The sequence below is a fragment of the Phodopus roborovskii genome, unplaced genomic scaffold, assembly GCF_943737965.1.
Source record: "Phodopus roborovskii unplaced genomic scaffold, PHOROB, whole genome shotgun sequence".
NCBI classification, from domain to species: domain Eukaryota; kingdom Metazoa; phylum Chordata; class Mammalia; order Rodentia; family Cricetidae; genus Phodopus; species Phodopus roborovskii.
Genome location: NW_026126646.1, coordinates 950813 through 971794, shown reverse-complemented (window position 1 = coordinate 971794; position 20982 = coordinate 950813). Strand labels below are relative to the sequence as shown.

General features: G+C 44.4%; 1 protein-coding gene across 15 annotated transcripts in view; it reads left to right on the top strand.

The window, feature by feature from the left end:
• Nucleotides 1-11830: 11830 nt before the first annotated feature.
• Kif1b (kinesin family member 1B) overlaps nucleotides 11831-20982 on the top strand; it is a 132390-nt gene continuing 123238 nt past the window's right edge. For 8 of the 15 annotated variants that reach the window (XM_051173993.1, XM_051173991.1, XM_051173994.1 and 5 more), the window contains exon 1: nucleotides 11832-12124. The gene's annotated coding sequence lies outside the window, so the exon portion shown is untranslated. Of the gene's footprint in view, nucleotides 12125-20982 lie in introns of all 15 variants that reach the window. The other 7 variants (XM_051173989.1, XM_051173982.1, XM_051173988.1 and 4 more) reach the window with 1 other exon arrangement.

Sequence of the window (20982 nt, the reverse complement as noted above, 5' to 3'; positions counted from 1 at the left end):
GCCTACTTAACATAGGTGTATTCGTCTGTAGTTCTGCTCCCGTGTGCCTATGAGCGCACACCTGTGTTTGCATGTGTGCGAGTCAAGCATTTGGATGTCAGCGGACAACTTTGGGAGTCAGCTCTCTGCTCCTACCATGTGAATTCCAAGGATCCAACTCAGGCTGTCAGGTTCACAAGGCGGGTGCTTTCACCTGCCGAGCTATCTCTCCCGAAGCCCAAGTCAGCATGGCCGGGCTGGGACAAAGGTATTTCGGGGTTACACTGCTTCCCCAAGCTTCAGAGGAGTCTGCTCCTCGCCTCCTCCAGCTCCCCATGGCTGCTTGTATCCCTTTGTGGCCGCATCTCTGTAGTCTTTGCTTCCCAGATCTGTCTTCACGTCTGTGTGTGTGGTGCAGCCTCCTTCACCCATGTCTTCTGAGGGTCCATCTGATTGCACTGAGGGTCTACCTAACAGTCCCGGACAATCTCTGATCTCAAAGTCCCAAAGGTTGCTCACATAAAAACTTTTCACATAGAGTGCAAAAGTTTACAAATCCCAATTCTGTCTATCCCTGCCTCCCTTCCCAACAGCCATGAAGTGACCAACCCGTGTCCCCGGCACTCCTGTCTGTTGTGATGAAGTGCACACCACAGGCCGGAAGCAAAGCATTGTGAGTTCCAGTCCAGCCTGGGCTGCAGTGTGAGGACCCGGTGTCAAAACAAACAAATCTAGTTATTCATAGATCAGGACCAGATTCAGCCCTGCATCCCACTCTCCCTTTCGCTGACTCTCATGGCAACCAGTCAATCCAGTTTCTAGGGTACCTTTATGTGTATGTGTGGCGCTGGGGACTGAGCCTGGGGCCTGGCGTAGCATGAGAAGTTACCGAAACTCAGTGACTATGAACTGAAATCTTTGAAACTGTGAACTTTGTCATGTGATTATCTCAGATAGTTTGTCACAGGGATGGAAAGCTGACTAATAGAGCGTCAAGGTCAGCTGCCTCTCCCTCAGCCCTCTCTTTGGCAGAAGATAGTTTCTTTTGGCACAAGTTCTGTGCTGGTCTAAAGAGCCTGGTGGGAATCTCAACGTTTTAGGGCCGGTGGGGTGGCTCAGCAGGTAAAAATGCCTGCCACAAAACCCGACAACTTGGTGAAAAACCCAGGGTCCTACATGGTTGAAGTTGCCCTTTGACACCCCCACACACACACACACAAGCTATGGAAGCAGAAAATAAATGAAAATGTTAAAAAAAAAAAAAAAAAAAAAAAAAAAAACAAGGAATAAAGTTCAGTTCCTGGGTGCACTGTCTGAGAGCTTGAGGGCTGAGGTGACTGGAGTTATCAGGACAGGCTGGGGGTTGGGGATGGTGGAGAAGACGGCTCACTTAGGATATTGCAACTATTTAGCAGTGGACTCTGTGCTCCGAGCTTCAGGAGTCTCCTCCTCCCTTGCTCCCTCCCTCTGTCTCTCTGTCTGTCTGCCTGTGACTCTCTCCTCTCTCACCCACACATACCTTTATTCTTGAGCTCTATCCACAGCCCATGCCCTCATTCTTGTGTCCCAGGACCCCTTCCTGGCCGCTGAACTCTCCCTGGTGCTGCAGGGAACCCATTTCAGTCACTTGCCCACGTGTTCCAAGGCCATCTGTCACTGGCACAAGAATCCCAGTAAACAACAATTTCATTCTCAAATCATGGCTTTAAGAGTGAAGTTAATTGATGCAAGGTTGTTCCTAATTAGTAAAAATGCCTGTTAGGGGAAAATAATGCACACTACAATTCACAAGAGGGGAATGTATGCAGAGAGCCCTTATCTGGCTGAAATGATAGCTGCCCAGTGGGGACTAATGAAAATCAAGACTCCTTGATTATAGAGGCTGGCAGTGCGTGTGAGAGCCAATAGCTCATTAGAACAAAATCCTGAAAATAAATCGCTGGAAATCAGAAAAGGACATCAAGCCATGCAGTAGTTGCACACCTTTAATTTCAGCATTTGGGAGGCAGAGGCAGGTGGATCTCTGAGTTCCAGGCCAGCCTGGTCTACAGAGCTAGTCCCAGGACAGCCAGGGCTACACAGAGAAACCCTGTCTTATGGGGGGAAGCATCAATTAAAACGTCCTATCCAGCCAGGCCAGACAGCCATGCCTTCAATCCCAGCACTCCAAAAGCAAAAGTAAATGGATCTCTCTGAGTTCAAAGCCAAGTTGGTCTACTTCTAGGCCAGCCAGGGCTACAGAGTAAGACCCTGCTTCAAAAACAAAACAAAACAAAACAAAAAAAAAAAAAACCAAAACAAAACAAACAAACAAACAAAAACAACTAAAAAACAAAATTCATGTAGTCTTTGCTAAAGCATCAAAGATTTTTTCTGTTTTAAAAATTACTTTTATTTGTGTATGTGTATATGTCTGTGTGAGTGTCACTTATATACAGGTGCCTCTGGACCCGAGAAGAGGGTGGTCATTGGACTCTGGAGCTGGAATTATAGGTAACAGCACCCAACATGGGTGTAGATATATCTAATATAGGGTTAGCACCCAACATGGGTGCTAGGAACTGAACGTGGGTCCTCTAACCCACTGAAGCACCTCTCCTGCCCTGGAGTTTAGGTCTTGATCCTTTCTTTCTCCCCTTCCTTGCTTTTCTGAGACAGGGTCAGTCATGTTACATATCTTAGGTTTACCTGAACTCACTGCGTAGCATTGAAGGAAAAGGGAGGAATTGTCACCATTTGATTTTGCTATTGCCTCAGAGTCATCAGAACATGCAACCCAGGAAGCTGAACACTTTCTCTCTTCAAGGTCATCTAGAGGACTAGCCTCTTTAATCATGCTTTGTCTTTCTACCTATTGATTTAGCAACACTCTAGTGTGCTAGTGTGTGTGTCTGTGTGTGTGTGTGTGTGTCTGTGTGTCTGTGTGTGTGTGTGATTTCCCTCCTCCACCATGTGGGCCCCATGGATTGAACTTGGGTCCCCAGACTTGGTGACACATGCTTTTATCCACTGGGCCATCTTACCAGCCATGGAATCTTATTTTTGAAGCTGTCACCTCTGCCCTTTACTCAACAGGTTTTTGCAACAAAATTTCTAGAGCTGTGTTTTTCCATCTGCAGCGTGATAGCAACTGTTTCAGCCAGCACCAGACATTCACATTCAGCATTAGTTGGGATTTTGAAATAACAAAAGTCATTTGAACCTGCATGCCACCAGATGGCTGCTTTAGAGGCCTTACATGTGCTCTTTGCTCTTTGTTACCTTTTGCTGAAACTGGGTCTTCAGTCACTGTGGATGGCCCTAAACTGTAGTTACCAGGGCAGAGCCTGATCCTCCTGCCTCTCTACCTTCCCGTGTCCCATTGGTCCATTTAATTGGGGCTGTCTCACAGTTCAGAGCTTTGGCCCCTTATCATCATGGTGGCACACAGCGGCGTGCAGGCAGACATGGTGCTGGAGAAGGAGCTGACAGTCCTATATTTTGATCTGCAGGCAGCAGGAGTCTGTGTTCGTACTGCTTGTAGCTTGAGCAGAGGAGACCTCAAAGCCCACAGTGACACACTTCCTCCAACAAGGCCTACCTATTCCAAAAAAAGCCACACCTCCTCCTAATAGTGCCACTCCCTAGGCGGATCTTTTCTTTAGAACTCGGGAAGCTAAACCCAGGAGAGTTTAAAACATTAAACTCTCTCATCTTCCAATTTCCTTCTAACTTATCTAGCTAAAAGTTTTGGCTGGCTGAGACAGGGTTTAGTAGTGGAGTACTTGTCTAGCTCTGCATTTGGGCCCAAAGAAGAGAGAGCAAGACAGCAAGAGAGAGAGAGAGAGAGAGAGAGAGAGAGAGAGAGAGAGAGAGAGAGATCGAAATACTGATAAACAGACACCAAGCCTGTTGTTTATTTAAGATCACCCTGAGATATTACTGTGTGACCTAGTTTCAAATGAATGAATGGATTTTTTTGTTAGTGGGTTTTTGGTGTTGTTATTATTTACTTTTATTTTATTCATATAATGTGCACTGGTGTTTTGTCATGTATATCAGGACCCCTGGAACTAGAGTTATAAACAGTTGTGAGCTGCCATGTGGTAGCTAGGAATTGAACTCAAGAACTCTGGAATAGCTAGGAATTGAAATCAAGAACTCCGGAAGAGCATCTCTCCAGCCTAATAATAACACTTTTAAATTAATATGTTTTAAACATTTTTGGGGGCCTGGAGAGATGCCTCAGCATTTAAGAGCACTGACTGCTCTTCCAGAGGTCCTGAGTTAAATAAATTCCCAGTAACCACATGGTGGCTCCCAGCAACCACATGGTGGCTCACAACCATCTGTAATGACATCTGGTGCCCTCTCCTGACAGCATAGCAGTCATATACATAAAATACGGAAATAAATAAATCTTTGCTGGGCGGTGGTGGCATGTGCCTTTAATCCCAGCACTTGGGAGTAGAAGCAGGCAATCTCTATAGGTAGCCAGCTGGGTTTATAGAGTGAGTTCCAGGCCAGACTCCAGGCCAGAGAGAGCTACACAGAGAAACCCTGTATCAAAAAGCAAAAAGGAACAAAATTGTCTCCTGTTGAGAGTTCCAGGCCAGTTTCAACTGCACAGTGATATCTAGGCTAGCTTGGGCTCCATAACAAGACCCTGTCTCAGAGAAAACCAAGCTCACCTTTAATCCCAGCAAGTGGGCCTCTATGGGTTCAAGGCCAGCCTAGTCTACATAGCGGGTACTGGGTTCTAGGTATCCAGGGATATGTAGTGAGACTCTGTCTAAGAAAGGAGGAAAGGAAGGTGGGGGGGGGGGAAGAAACCTGGAAAGGGCAGGCGGGTGGAATGGCTCAGCGGGTGAGGTCTGGCCTGCATCAGTAACCCAGCACTTCTGCGGTGAGATAGGAAATGATACAGTAGAATTACCTCCAAAGTTTGTGGGCAGCCTCCTGCACACACACAACACAAGAGACAGATGCGCGCGCGCGCATGAGTGTGCACACATACATACACACACACCCCACTGATGGTAAATAAAATAAAAAACAGCAGAAGTGGTCCGCACCCCAGAGGCTTGCTCTGTGCATCATTCATTTTCTGATAGAGTAGACTAACTGGTTCCAAAGTATGTTCAGGTTTTGATTTACTGGTTCCAAATAACCTTGGCATGTGTCGTGTCTCAATATGTTAATATTAATGAGTCAACCCAAATTACATTCTGTTGTTAAAATACTCACTGGAAACACAGGGCACTAACTGACGCCCAGGAGCTCCTGATAATTTAATACAGGGTTTTATGCAATCTGTAGTCGTGCATATATACAGTAGGGAGTGGGTTATATTTATAAAGACTTTGTATAGGAAAATAAAGTCTGGGGACTTAACAGGGTAGAGATTTCTAGTTTCCTATGTCCAAAAATACATGTAGTTCCTATTTTCAGGATGCAACACGATCCAAGAGTGAACATGTGTTACCTGACCTTCGGTAAAGTGACTGGAGAATTCTTTCTCTTCAGGCGCCTGGAGAGCTCAGCAGAAGTCTTGAAACTCTTCCCTCCCCCAAATAAAAATAGGCTTTTCAAATGGTTTTGTCAGTGGTAGCTTGTGGCAATTTAGAGTGAAACAAAATTAGCAGCTCTCAAGCTGAAACTCCAAGGCCCTTGTTTCGGTCCACAATTAGATCTTCCTGAAGCTCCAGCCAGGACATTTGTGTCCCTTCCACAAATCAGAAGGGATGGGGATGTCCAGTGTAGGCTGGTGGCCTAGTGGGTTTTAGAGCTCCATCAGAGGAGGGTTATGGGTTCTGTGTCCCGCCCATGTGGCCTCTCAGGTTTGGCCCAGCTGCCATGGCCCCCAAACACTCTGATCCAGTAGCTGTCCTAATCTACAGAGGATTAATGAGGCATCATGGTTCAGATGCTTCTGGACAAATATAGCTCATAAGTTACGGTGGTGTTTTTATTACCCAGGGCCTCCCACTCTCTAGGCAAATGTTCCAATAGTGAGTTATGCCCTCCAACCCTAGAACTATTTTCTTTAGTAATTTATTTAACTTCATTTTATGTGCATTAGTGTGAGGGTGTCAGATCCTCTGGAACTGGAGGTACGGACAGCTGTGAGCTGCCATGTGGGTGCTGGGAATTGAACTTGGGTCCTCAGGAAGAGCAGCCAGTGTTCAACTGCTGAGCCATCTCTCCAGCCCCCAAAAACTGTTTTTTAAAAATAGTAAAAGTTCAAGGACTATGTACCTTGAACTTCAGCCATGTACCTAAAACAAAAGCAAGAAACCAAGTTTTTTCTTGGGGGGATTGTTTTGTTTAAAGGTTTATTTGTTTCTATTCTCTGTGTGAGTGCCTACATGTATGTAATTATTTATCTCTGTGTGTGAGTGCCTACATGTATGTAATTATTTATCTCTGTGTGTGAGAGCCTACATGTATGTAATAATCTCTGTATATGAGAGCCTACATGTATGTAATTATTTATCTGTGTGTGAGAGCCTACATGTATGTAATTGCATCACAGATATGCCTGGTGATCCAGAGGGCAGAAGAAAGCATCAGATCTCCTGGAACAGGAGTTACATGTGGTCACAAATCACCTTGTAGGAACTGACCCGGGGTCCTCCAAAGCAGCAAGCGCTTTTAACCACTGACCCATCTCTCCAGCCCTCCAGCCCCACTTTTAAAGGAGCAAAACTTTTTTGTTTTTTTTTATGAGACAGAGTCTTGCTATGTAGCTCTGGTTGGCTAGGAACTTACCTATGGACCAGTCTGACCTTGATCTCACGGAGCTCTTCCTCTGCCTCCTGAGTGCTGTATGTAAAGGCATGAACGGCTATGCTTGGCCTTGAAGTAATTTTTAAAAATTACATTTATTTATTTAGTAAGGGAGTGGGTTCTGTGTTTCTGTGGAGGCTAGAAGACAATTTATGAGAGACTGTTCTCTCCTTCCACCTAGGGCCTAGGGATGGGGAATCAAACTAATTGAATCAGGCTTGGCTACAGGTGCCTTTACCTACCTAGCCATGCACCCAGTCCATGTGTTATGCCATGTATTTGTGTGTGGTACATGAACATGTACGGATGCATGTGTTCACACGTGGGGGTGTGCACAAGCCTTCGGAGGACCAAGACTGATGTAGGAGATCTCCAATATTTATACTCTGCACACTATTCATTAAGAACCTAGCTAGTCTGCTTTGGGGATTTCCTGTCTCGATTTTCCAAGATCTGGAATTATATCCGAGCTGCCATATGTAATTCAAATTCTGGTTCTTCTGCTTGTGTGGCAAGCACTTCACCTGCTGAGCGTACTCTCTCTCTCTCTCTCTCTCTCTCTCTCTCTCTCTCTCTCTCTCAATAGAACAGAGGCATAGCTCAGTTGGTAAAGTGCATCTTTCTATGCCCTGCTCCTTGCTATCATTCCCTTCTCTCTCCTGGGGTAACCCCATGCTGCTCTCCCCCCCCTCTCTGTTGCTGTTGTTTTGTTTTGTTTTTTTGGGGGGTTGAGACAGGGGTTCCTTGTGTAGCTTTGTAGACCAGGCTGGAATCAACTCACAGCTCTACCTTCCTCTGCCTCCCGAGTGCTGGGATTAAAGGCGTGTGCCACCATCGCCCTGCAACCATCACCTGGCCTGTGTGTCTTTTTCTACTTGATGTAAATGTCCTAAACAATATGAAGCACCTCTCCTCTCCTGTCTGTCTCCCTCCCTCCCTCCATCCCTCTTTCCTTCCCTCCCTCCCTTCACTCCCTCCTTCTCTTCCCTCCTTCCCCTCCCTTCCTGCCTCCTTTCATTTTTAAACAAGCTCTCCTGTCTTCCAGGTTGACCTGGAACTAGTTATGTAGCCAGAGAGCTTGAACTCTATAGTCTGAAATACAGGCATGAATTTCCTTAGCAGACACTGGCTTGCAGCTCTGTTTTGCTGATCTTTTGTTGTGTAAATGTGTTTTTTTTTATTATTTATTTCTATTTTACATGCATTGGTGTTTTACCTGCAAGTATGTCTGTATGAGGGCATCAGGTGCGGGAACAGGAGCTGTGAGTTGCCATGAGGGTGCTGGGAACTGAACCCGGGTCCTCTGGAAGAACAGCCAGTGCTCTTAACTGCTGAGCCATCTCTCCAGCCCCCATAAATGTGTTTTTATTTTTTGTTTGGTTTGTTTTTTCGAGACAGGGTTTCTCTGTATTACTTTGGAGCCTGTCCTGGAACTCACTCTGTAGACCAGACTGGCCTCGAACTCACAGAGATCTGCCTGCCTCTGCCTCCCAAGTGCAGGGACTAAAGGTGTGCGCCACCAATGCCTGGCCATAAATGTGTTTTTATTGTAGCCGAATTCACTACTCTTTTGCAGTCAGTGCCTTTGGTCTCTTATGATGTTTTATTTCAAAGTCATAAAGATATTTTGTATAATGCTTAAATCTTTGCCTTTTCTGATTTAGGTTTTTAATCTTTTTGTTTCTTTTTTATTTAGGTTTTGTTTGTTTGTTTCAAGACAAGGTTAGCTCTCTATGTAGCTCTGGGTATCCTGGAACTCACTATGTAGAGAACGCACAGAGCTCCGTTTGCCTCTGCCTCCCAGAGTGTTGGGTTTAAAGGCCTGAGCCATTGTGCAGGGCTTTTATTTAAGGTTTTAATCTACATGTATTTCTATTCTGTATGATATAAAAAAATCAGGTTTTCCACATTTTTCATGGTTGCTTTTTGGGATGGAATCTCATGTAGCTTGTGTTGCCCTTAAACTCCTGACCCTTCTTCATCAGCCTCCAGAGTAAGCCTGCAAACACCATGTCTTGCTATATCATATTCTGTCCTGATTATTCCAGCATCGTTCCTTATCACGTATAGGCTGACACTGGCCCACGTCTTGTAACCCTGTTGCTGTCTTCCACAGCCTGTGGGTATCTGATTCCTATGTTCCGCTTCTAGTGTATGTCTGTGTGTTGTCACAGTGGAGGTCTAATCTGTACGGTGTAGATTGGGTATTTTCTCTTTGTACTTTTATTTCCTTGCATTTCAGGGGTAGCTCCATCAGATCACGGTGCATTTGTTCTCACATTATTGGTGATTTTAGAGGTGATCTTTTATACGAAATTTGTTAACTGAGCAATTGAGTGATTGTGCGGGATGGCTTCGTTTGTTAGAAGAGGCTGCACACGGCAGCCTCATCGGCCTCTGTTGATGCTGACCCCCTACCTGCACTGAGTTTTTTTTTTTTTTTTTTTTAAATATTGGTTGCTTGTTTTTTCGGGGTAGGGTCTCACTATGTGCCTCTGGCTAGCTTACTCCATATATTGCATAGGCTGGCTTCCAATTTGCAGAGATCCTCCTGCCTCTGTCCGCAGAGTACTGGGATCATAGACACGCCCACCATTCCTGGCTCAAGTAGGCCTTTCTTCGTAGCTTGTTATTTGCTTTTAAAAAAACTTCATGATGTGTGAAGATATTAAAATTGTATGTATTAATGAGGATGCCATATTATGTTTGGACACATATACATTGAATAATGTATAATGCAGGCTTAGCATATTTATCTCAAATGTTTTTAAAAGATTTATTTTTTAATTAAAAATATTATTTGTGTGAATCTGTGTGTTGGAATGTGCATGAGTGCAGGTGCCCTTGGAGGCCAGAGATGTCAAATCCCTGTGCTGCTCGAGTTACAGGTGATGGCGAGTTGCTTAAATGTAGGTACTGGGAATAGAACTCAGGTCCTCTTCAAGAGCAAGAAGCGCTCTTAACTACTGAGCAGCATCTCCATTTCCTCTTAGCTGGGCAGTTAATCCCAGCACTTCTGAGGCAGAGGCAGGCAGATCTCTGTGAATTTGAGGACAGCCTGGTCTATAGAGTTCCAGGACAAGCTCCAAACCTGCACAGAGAAACCCTGTCTCAAAAAACAAAACAAAACAAAACTCCTTTCTTATGTTGAAAACTTTCCAGGTCCTTTCTCCTGGCTTTCTGAGTACACACTGTGATGGTTCTACCTATGGGCACCCTGCTGTAAAGAGCACTGGGAGCCTCTTATCCACCTGGAAATCCATTTATGGATTTCCCTATACTGAGACTGATTCCTCTCTCCCTCCTCCTCCACTCTAGGGACTGAAACCAGGGCCTCCCATATGCTATACAAGGGCTCCACAGGGGCAGCTTCTTCATTTGCTTATTTTGTTAATGTTTTTGTCTGTTAAAATTGTAACTCATTATTATAGCGCAGTGTATGAAGCGTGTGTCCATGTCAGAGGACAACTTTGTTGAGTAGGCTGTCTTCTACTTTAACTTGGGTTCTGGAGATGGAACTCAGGTCACAGGCTTCATCAGAACTTTTACCCACTAAGCCATCTTGCCTGGCCCTGTTTCTTTAAGACAGGGCTTCTCTATGTAGCCCAGGCTGGCCTTCAACCCACAAAATCGTTCCCCCTCATATTTTAACCAATTTTATTGCTTGTATGTTTTGGTATGAATTACAACAAATCCTTTTGTGGGATGGGGAAGTATAAATTCTAAATAAAACGAGAGCAGGTCATAGGGGTGTCTTTAATCCCAGCAATCGGGAGGTGGAGGCAGACAGATCTCTGTGGGTTCGAGATCAGCCTTGTCTACTACATATTGAGTTCCAGGAGAGCCAGAACTACAAAGAGAGACCCTTTCTCAAAATAAATAAATACATAAATTTAAAAATAGAACAAAAATCAAAACCAAATAAATGCAATGAGAAGTGCCCAATAAATGTGGGATAACTGGAGCGTCTACTTCAGTGGCACGGTGATTTTCCCGAATCAGTGTAGAAAGTTAATTTTCTTGTTTTAGTGTGTGTAGGCCTTTCTCTACCCAAAAATACTGTTTTAAAGTCAGGGATGAGGAAAAAAAAATCTTTCAATTTCTGCTAGTAAATCCAAAAGACGTTATTTAGCCTTCAAAGACAGTGTGACTAACAGATTGTCATTGTGATTTATTAGTATTATTTGTTTAAACAAATACTGAATTGAGCTGCTCATGAACGGCTGTGAGGCTTTTCCTTTGAGTTGAACCTAAATCTGATTTAAAAAAACAAAACAAAACATGGCTCATCGGGCTTTTGTGTTCTGCTGAGTCCTGGTAACCCTCTTCAGGGCCATCTCTCACGGGCCGCTCAGTCCATTCACCGGGCGGGATACAAAGCGTTTTGTTCCTCAGTTCGCACCAGCACGCTGTCTCCCGAGGAGACGCTGAAAGCCCACCAAGTCATGCTTTCTTTCCCATTACTCATTCCTCCTTTTCTCCCAAGGTGGCGTGTGGGAGGTGTTGTGCTGGGGTTCGACAAGAATAGGCCAGGCCAGGGAGCTTCCGTGGATAGATGCACTGCTGCCTGCGCGCTGTCCCCTTCCCACCGCGCCGGGCTGGGCGGCTTCACCGTGGGAGCTGTTTTCCAAATGGACAATGACTCCACACCCGGCCGCTCCCACATCTTCCCAGCTCTCGGATGGCAACTGGGCCGTCCAGTCCTGCCCGGCACTCAGCCCACCTTGTGTCCCTTTGCTAAGCGGGTCATCCGGCCACACAGGCGCGGCTACCACCCACTAACACCCTTTAGGGGTCACCCGGGTGGGACCTCGGGGCACCCGCTTCGCCCACCCGACACGCCCGCACCCGCGGCGGCTCCTGGACCAGCAGGGGGCGCTCGAGTGTCTCCGTCGCTCCGCCAGCACCTCCCGCCCCCTCTGACGACATCGCCTTCCTATTGGTCGCCCGTGTCCAGATCTTTATCTCGATTGGTTACCTCCCGCGTCGGTCTCGGTTGCTGGGCGGGCAGGAGTGACGCGCTGCGCTCTAGCTCGGGGCGGTGTCCCGCGCCGGCGGCTTCGGGCGGAGTTTGGCGAGCTGCGACGCGGTGTAGTCAGACGGCCGTGGTCCCGGGAGGCGACAGCTCGCGTCCGAGCCTGTCCCCGATCCTTCGCCGCATCCACCGCCGCGCCCCGGCCTCCCGCCGACCCTCGATGCAGCGCTGGGCGGCTGCGTGATGGGGCTGCGGAGCGGCGCCCTGCGGCTCCCGGCGGCCGCTGCTCGCGCTGAGGTGCGTCGGTGCCCGGCCTCCCGCGCCCCTGCGCGCCGCGGCGTCTTCTGACTCGGCCGGCTCGCCCGTCCGTCCGTCCGTCCGTCCGTCCGCAGCGCGGCTGAGGTGAGAGGAGGCTGAGCTCAGGGGACAGGCGGAGGGGGGGCGGCGGACGGGAGGTGGGCGGCGGTGCCGCGGCGCCGGCGGAGGGGGCCGCTCCCGCGGGACACGCTCCGTCCGGGCTGCGGTCGGGCCTGGGCTGGGCGAAGCGAGGAAGCGGCGCGGCCGGCCGGCCGGGCCGCCGGGTCCGCGCCGAGGAGCCTCGCCCTCACTGGAGAGCCCTGGCCGGCCGGCCGGCCGCGAGCCCCGGGCTTCGGTCCAGCGGCCTGCCGGTCCCCCGCAGTGCCCTGCACCGGCCCTCCGCCGGCCCCGCCGCCAGGCCCCGCTCTGTCCGCACATTGCAGCTCTGGGGGAGCCGGCCCTGCCCGGCTTGAGACCAGCTGGTCTTTCTCCCCTTCTCCCCTCTCACCCCCATTGTGGTTGGCATCAGGGTTCCGACTGGGAACGTGGCGATGCCCCTGTGCCCGATGAAGGTAGGAAAGGGCATCCGGTGGCGCGGAGGGCTCAAGGGCTGGACGGAGGAAGGATGCAAGGGAGGGGGCTTGTTGGATGCTGGCCAGCTGCGGGGAAGGATGGTGTGGGCTCGACGTTCAGCGGACCAGGATTACTCTGGCAGCCATATTGGGAGGATGATCTGACAAATCGTTTAGGAGCCAAGTCCGGTTGCTGGAAGGCACCGAGTGACAGCCCTGGCAGCTTCCAGGGTGACTGGCCCGCACCAGAAGCCAGGTTGGGGGATGGGAGGCCGCCCGGAGCAAGCTAGTCATTGTTCATGCAACGCAAACCCTCGCCTACTGTAAAGGCAGAATTGAGCTCCGAAATCACCTTTTCCCTTTGGTGAAAAGGTGTCTGAGCCGTCAGGGTAAACTGGCTCGAAGATTCCATTCTTGCTGGGGTGAAATCCTGTGATTCTGTTCTTACCACCGATATCCATTGCTGCCTTGGCCCTCGCGATCCTGTTGATGCCTTTCCTCTGCGAAGGCCAGTTTACCTTGTTGGAGACTCTCAGCATATTGCATTTCCTGGATAGATTTGCATAGTACCTCAACGTGCAGAGATTAGGTAAACTGGACTATTCTGACAGCAGAGAAGACTTGCAGCACTGTTTCTGAGGGTGCAGCCAGTCATCGTTGTGGAATCTAGATGTAGCCTAAATTAGATTGTCAACAGATCTCTTGCTTATGCAGCTCTCACTGTTCCAAGCAGCTGTTCGGCCAACACTGAGCATGCTGCTTTGTGTCATGATGTGCCTGTCATAACCCAGAGAAAGTGGTGGTGGGTTTGAGTAACTGTTAAAAAGCCATATTATGGTGGACATTTTATTTACAGGCAGTGTGCTTGGCTTAGTCATAACAAAATTTTAGCTAGTGTTTTCATTTGACAAGTGTAGTGCTTTCTAATTTTGTTGATATCGATTATGAAGCAATTGAAGTTGTTTATGGTCTATTTGACGATGGATTACCAAGGTGACTCTTTTTGGTGTTTTAAAGTAGATCCAGAAATGGTCAATAAACCTGGGGTTCAGAGTGAGCCTGTGTTTTCCTATGTTTTGAACATGGGTTCCAATCCAGGTCTTAAGCATGTTAGACAAGCTGTCTACTACTGAGCTCCCATCCTCCATACCCCATTCTTAGTGCCTAAATTATTTAAATTTTTTCTATTTTAATTTTTCTGTCTACTTAAGAATAACTACTAAAAACAAGTTCCAGTGTTTTTCTAAGAGGAGTCAGTACACTTTATTTTTTTGTATCTTTAATCATTAAGCGGTCTCTTTAAACTTCAACAGATGCTATTTTTTTTTTATTTATTATATCTGTATGAGTGTTTTGCTTGTATGTATGTATGTGTACCATGTGTGTGCCTGGTGCCCTCAGAGGACAGACAAGGGAGTTGGATCCTCTGGACCTACAGAGACAGGTGATTGTGAGTCAATGTAAGGGTACTGGGAGCTGAACGAGGGTCTGCCTCAAGAGCTTTTAATTGCTGAGCTGTCTCTCTAGCCTGAACTCAGTATTTTTTCCAGTACATTAATATTCAAGAAATGTAGAATGTCTGTTTTATGATTCCATGTCAAAAACAAGAAATAGTTGTTAAAAATAACTGTGATTAATTATAATTTAAGGATTTGATAGAAATCAGACCTGATTGTGAACTTGACGTGTTGGAAAGATTTCTTAAGTCTGTATAGGTCTTCACTGTTGAATATTTTTCTGGAAGTACAACGTGTAAGGCATAGGGCAGACTGTTTTCCATTTCAAGACCAGATATGAATGCAGTTTTCTTTCTTCTTCTTCTTTTTTTTTTTTCTACTAAATTTGTACAGGGAATAAGTTATTGCCCAAGAAAATCTGCCAACAGTTTCCAAGGTCAAAGCTTTCTAGCTTACTTTTTTGGTTTTGGTTTTGTTCTGTGGACAGAATAAAGGACAACGCTGAGTCCTTGCTGCCTTGGTTGTAAACCTCTTCCCAGGCTACTCACTGTAATAATAAGCCTTTCCCAGGATTAAGTACATCCCCACGATCTTGTAAACTTATGTGGTAGAATTTCACAATGCCCCAAAGTTAAAGGTGTTTCATCCTTATTTTACAAAGTCCCCTTCGTAAGAGGTCTTTGAATAGACAGACACCAGTGGACTTGTGGACACTGCAAGAGAGAGAAAATAAATGTGTACACTTCTAGAGCTTATTTTGGTGCAGGATGGAAGACATTAAACAGGTTTGGCTGTGATAGGAAAGTTGTGAATTTGGGTTTTTCTTTTTCTTTTGCTTAACAGCTCAGTGATTGATTTGTTCTCCTAGTAGTTAGGAGATAATCCAGCTCATATGGAGATTCAGGTCTTTACCCTAAAAGAATGTAAGCTCTACCGTTTGAACTTGGACTCCAACCCCCTTTATTTTAGTGCAGTTAGTGTACCATTGGTTGTGCTGTGGAAGTTTCTGTGATTTTTCAGTCAGCCTCTTTTCTCTTTCTCATGCTGTTTACTATTAATGATTTTGTGATCGTTTGTGGCTACATATGAGATTCAAGTTGGTAGACTGAAAATATCTGGATACAAAAATGTCTTTTGGTTGGGGGATCTGAAGACTTAACCCAGAGCCTTGCACTTTTTAGGCAGGTGCTCTACCACTCAGCTAAGTGGTACTCCCCAACCCCATAAAGCTGTTACACTTAGTTTACATTTTAAATATTTACTATCATGTTGGCTTGTCATTCAGTTTTATAGTCTTCTGTCATTTCCCCCTTTGATAACTTGGGTACCCTTTGGCCTGGTTTTCTCTTCCATTCAAATTTTATTTTATTGTTATTTTTGTGTTGCTAAATTGTACCTTGGGCCTTGCACATACTGGGCAAGGGATTCTACTACTGAGCAGAGGCTCTAGCCTCATACAGATTTTTCACATCATCTTGGCAGATGTCAGCGACTAATAAATAAACAGTAGTAGTAGCAGCAATAATGATAAAGTATTATTTTCTAGATGCCAGGCTCTTTTGTAAGTACATTTGTTAATTTAATTCATAGGCAGCCATGCCAAGTAGTATAACATGAAAAATAAATGACCCAGAGGCAGATATTGGGGCTCAAGCTTCAAGTTGAAGATCAGAAAAGAAAAGCAGCTGGCCACTGGCTCTTACCTCTAACTCAGGCTGAAAGGGCTGATCCACGCGTGAGCTCTTCACCAAGTCTTTCCTCAGTGTGGCTGGAGAACAATGCCTCTCTGAGACCTTGCTTCTGTCTTATACACTTCCCTAATGTTGGGATTAAAGGAGCTATAATTCTCTTTTAGACTGATTGACTCTTGTGTAAATCTGGGTGGCCTTGATCTCACAGAAGTCTGTCTTCCTATTACTCTTGAGTCCAAGGATTAAAGATGTGTGCCACTAGCTTCTGGCTGCTGGGATTAAAGGTGTGCCCCTGGCTTCTATAGCTTGTGGCTGACTTTGCTTTCTGAATCCTCAGGCAAGCTTTCATAAATCGCAAACAACATATCACCACAAACCCCCTTTTTTGTCTAATACAAAAAGAAGGCTATAACTCACATAAGAAAAACTATATATAATAAGTATAATAAGTATATACAGACAGTAAGTTCATCAACAATGTCTAGTCCATTTGCATTTGATAAAATCAGAGAAAATACCTAGTCCATTTATATTTGACAATTCAAAGAAACTACTTCATTATCCATCTTAAATTGGTGAGTCCATAATCTTGTACCTGATTTACTTTGTATTCTAATTTGCATTAGCAAAATATCTTTTAATGTCTCACAAACCATTTATACTTTACACATCTTAGTGAGCTTCTTTTCTGAGTCTGATAAACAATGAAAACTTTAACTATACTATCTAGTCTTCAACACCCTCAGAGATCTGAGAAGGAAATAATATTAATGGAGTAAATAGGAAGTGCAGTCAAGGTGTGAGAAATGACAAAAACAGCTGGCTACGTGGACAGTCACCCAAGGTTCCTTTGCAATGTTGGGGCATCCATTTTTGACCTATAGTCCTAACATCTGACAGACTTTTCTGTGAAATAGGATTTTCTGAAGGACTGTTCTGCTTTGTCTAAAGTTTATAGTCACTCTATTTTGCATCCTGCTTCTCAAGTTAGGAGTATACTGTCAGCAGTCAAGGCAAGGGCACTTTTGCCACAAAGAAAGTAAACTCCATATAAGTTTCTTCAATGCTCAGCATCTTCTCATAAGTATATTGGTGCTGCCAGGAGCAGACATGTCTCATTGTCATAAAAAATAACCTATGTTATTAAAACATTTTAAATGCCACATTCTGTAGATCTCTGAAGTGTTTGAAGACAGCTTGTCTTTCTAAAATACATCTGTTTATCTTTGATAATATACCTAATGTGATTACAAGTTCAATTGTAATAGGTGACTAATTGCTCACTTACATTTCCTTATTATCATGTATAGTTGGTAATAATAATTTCAAGAACTAGAAATTTGCATTACGTTGATAAATGAGCTGTATAGGTACAGTACCTTGAACAAGACCTTAGAAATGTATGTACAGTATATACTGTTATTGTCCCCATTTCTTACGTAAAGAAACTTAAGTATGCTAAATGACTTTCCTGCCATTGCAGATCTAGGTTGGTTATCATTGTGTTGAACTCCCTTAGAAACCACCCTTCCCTTCATATTCCTTCATTCTACTCAAACACTGGCTTGGTTCATTTCTGGCTAGTCAGTATTGTGCCACGTCTTTTAACATGTCATCACTTTCAGATCTTAAATTTGCTGTCCGATCTTAAACCCTGACAACTTAAAGCCCTCACTTCTGTAGTCTCTGCCTGTGTATTCCCATGTTAAGTCTCCAATACTCTTAGTCTCTTCTTTTCCCATACTGTCACATGTGCTGCTCTAGCTCTTATCTTACAATGTCAATATTGGCTGTTTTAAATGCTTTACTCTTCTGAAGTCCCACTATACACAGGCCAGCTTGAGCCTTTGCTGCTCTCCATACTGTCTGTGCGTGCTCTGGTTTCATAGAGAAGCCTCACAGAAGGCTGGGGATTAGTGCCACCATCACTATGGAGTCCCTCAGTTTATAGTGGACAAAGCAGGTCTGCTTGATCATCCCAGGATGTTCACAGTGGCTTAACCCTCCCACTGCTGGTGCTTAGCAGAAAATTACCTACTGTCTCCTAGGAAAACAAGGCATGAGCTCCTTCAGCCTCCCCCTTTCTCTTCTGACAGCCTCCTCCTCTTTTCTCCAGCCTGAGAAAGGTTATACTCCCTGACTTCAGCTAATCCCTTGGCCTGTGCTCTGTGTATCACTGCTTCTCATCTTGGGATTTGTTTCATTGGTTGTTCTTATTTCTCCTTCGATGGCTTTCCCCCACTGTTCCTTAAACATTCCTTGCAAGTTCTACCTTGGGACTCAAGGTAGAATTGTTCTGTCTAATCTGCTTGGCTAACACCTTCACCTCTTTCAGATATTTGCTTAAATTTCAGCACTTCAGCAAAGCCTCCCCTGACTGAGCTGTGCACACCACTTCTCCTTCATGACTTTACTTCCCTCCTTTAGGTATATTCAGGTAGCTCAGTGCTTTTCATACCTCTTTACCCTGGTAGAATGAAAGTTGCTCCACGACAGGGCTTCCCTAAGTATGTCATGTGTTGATTAAACATGCAAAAGCGTAAGTCTTTCCTATTAAAAATAAAGTGATAAGGGGGGAAAATCCCTTCTTCATCCTGTCCCCTTTCTCTTGTTTATCAGTCAGTTATGGTGGCTACTGGCATTTTCACTCCAGCCACTCCAGCATGAGTGGTTCTAGATCCCTTACATCTTTGATGCTGTATTTGTTCAGGTTTCCAGCCTTTATTGCTAGGTGAAGGCAGAGTGGCATGCACATTTTATACCATCATTGTAGAAGTACTGCTCACTTAACTTGTTCTGTCCTTGGACTTCTATCTTCTTTTGTTTTGTGGGGCTGGTTTCAGTCTTCTGGGTTCCCTGAGGTCCTGTCAACTTACAGTTGTCAAGTTCATTGAACACAAAGTTTTGTATGACTTTTAAAGGTTTGCTGAGTTTTTTGGTTTTGAGAACTAGCACCTGAACTGCATAACATCTATCCCAGTTACAATAAATAATAAAATAAATTTTTGTTTACTTATAATTTGTAATATGTACTGCCCTTGGAAAGTATTTGAACAAATTGCTATAAGCTCAACATATATAATAAGGCTATTTTAAAAAAGTAAAAAAAAAAAAAAAAAAAAGAAAAAGAAAAAATATATATATAAAGAAAAAAAAAAAAACTGTGTACTAAGGGATAACTAAAGTACAGCTTGCCTGGTCTAATGTGGTTAAGTTTACTTTTGAAACATTTAGAAGTCAAAGCAAATAGAAAAAGATAAATCATAGGGTTTCTAGTCTGTCAAAAGAAAAGTTAGTGGCTTAGCTGGGTGGTGGTGGCACACCCTTTAATTCCAGCACTTGAGGCAGAGGCAGGTGGATGGATATCTGTGAGTTTGAGTTAGTTCCAGGACAGGTTCCAAAGCTACACAGAGAAACCTTGTCTTAGAGAGAAAAAAAAAAAAAAAAAAAAAAAAGTTAATGGCTTATCAAGAGACACTTCTTCTGATGCTAAATTCTAAAGTGGATTAGGTGTGGTAGGGCATGCCTATGAACGCAACACTCAGAAGACTGAGGCAGGACTACATAGACCCTGTCTGAATGAAACAAAATAAAATTCTAAACACAGTCTAAGGCAGTGGTTCTCAACCTTCCTAATGCTGTGATCCTTAGTACAGGTCCTTAGTACAGTGTTGTGGTGACACCAACCATAAAATTATTTTTGTTGCTATTTTATAACTATACTTTTGCTACTCTTATGACTTGTAATGTAAATATCTATGTTTTCTGATGGTCTTAGGCGACCCCTCTGAAAAGGTAGGTAGTTCAACCCCCACCAAAGAGATCGAGATCCCCAGGTTGAGAACCCTTGGTCGAATGGAAAGTTTTGGCATCCTGGTACAAAGAGGATCTCTGTTGAGTCCAATCTGGTTAACTTAGTGGGTTCCAGGACAGCAAGGGCTATGTAGTGAGACCCTGTCTCAAAAACACAAAAGATCCTTTGACAAACTAATTCACAGACTGGCAGTGGGTAAAGACACTTGTCACTAAGCTTGATGACCCAAGTTCTATTTCCAGCATTAACTAATACAAGTTTTCCTCTGATCACCACACTGCTGTAGTGTACACACACACACACACACACACACACACACACACACATACACACACACACACACAAAATGTGTTTAAAAAAAAAAAGATCCAAAAGAAACTCTGTCTTGAAAAAACCAAAAACCAAACCCAAAAAAAAAAAAAAAAAAAAAAAAAACACCCCCGCACCCCCCCACAGAAAATCCACTGGCTTTTCAAGCAGGAAATATAACTGAATTGTTTTCAATGAAGAATGTACCTGGTGTGATTTAAATGTACAATTTTATATACAGATTAGTGAATATCAGCCCCAAACTCATGGTTCAACCCTGGGAAGGCCTGCAATACTGTGTTCTCATCTAAAAGAAAACATTTAATTCAAATCCAGTTTACCTTGTGATACTTTGTTGCCTCATGGTAAAATTGGACCTTCCCTCTTGCCTCTAAAGGTTGGGTTATCACCCTGGTATGTACTTGTGATGAGAAGCAGATTTCAGAAATAAATCTTAGTCAATTTTAATTGTCCTTTGTTTAAAATGGGCCATTTTTGTATCATGTTAAGCTGAACTCACTTTCTGCTGGGCAGTTTCAGGAATTTATTTATTTTAATCATAGAAGAAAGTTAGTGGAATGTTGGGTTTGTGTGGCAGAGTTTCATACCTGCCTCCTTTTTCTTCTAAAAATCTATAGAATATATAAATATATAAATAAAACTAGTTAACTTTCTACATAGATTTAATATTAACTAATCAAATTTGGCTCTTTGAAAAAATTCCATTCTGACTTGCATTTAGAATAGTTTATTTCAGGCTGGTGAACCATAGATAGGGACTATTGTTCTCCAGTCCATGGCGCCTCCTCCAAACTCCCAGACTTGGGATGGAATGCAGGACTTTGTGCATGAGGCAAGTACTCTACATACAACTGAACTGCATCTCCAACTCCAAACTGCTTTTGAGGCATCTCTTGATTTCTGAGGGAAAAAAAAAAAAAAAAAAAAAGCATCAGAATGCGAGGAGGATTCTTGATTTCATAGTTACCCAGGCAGGGGGACATATGTTTGGTAAGTCTAAAAATTATATCAGTTTATTTCAGACAGTGGTTAAAAGGAAACAGTTGGGGAGCCTGGCTGAGCCTGTTTAATCACGTTGGAGATTGAAAATCTGATCTGT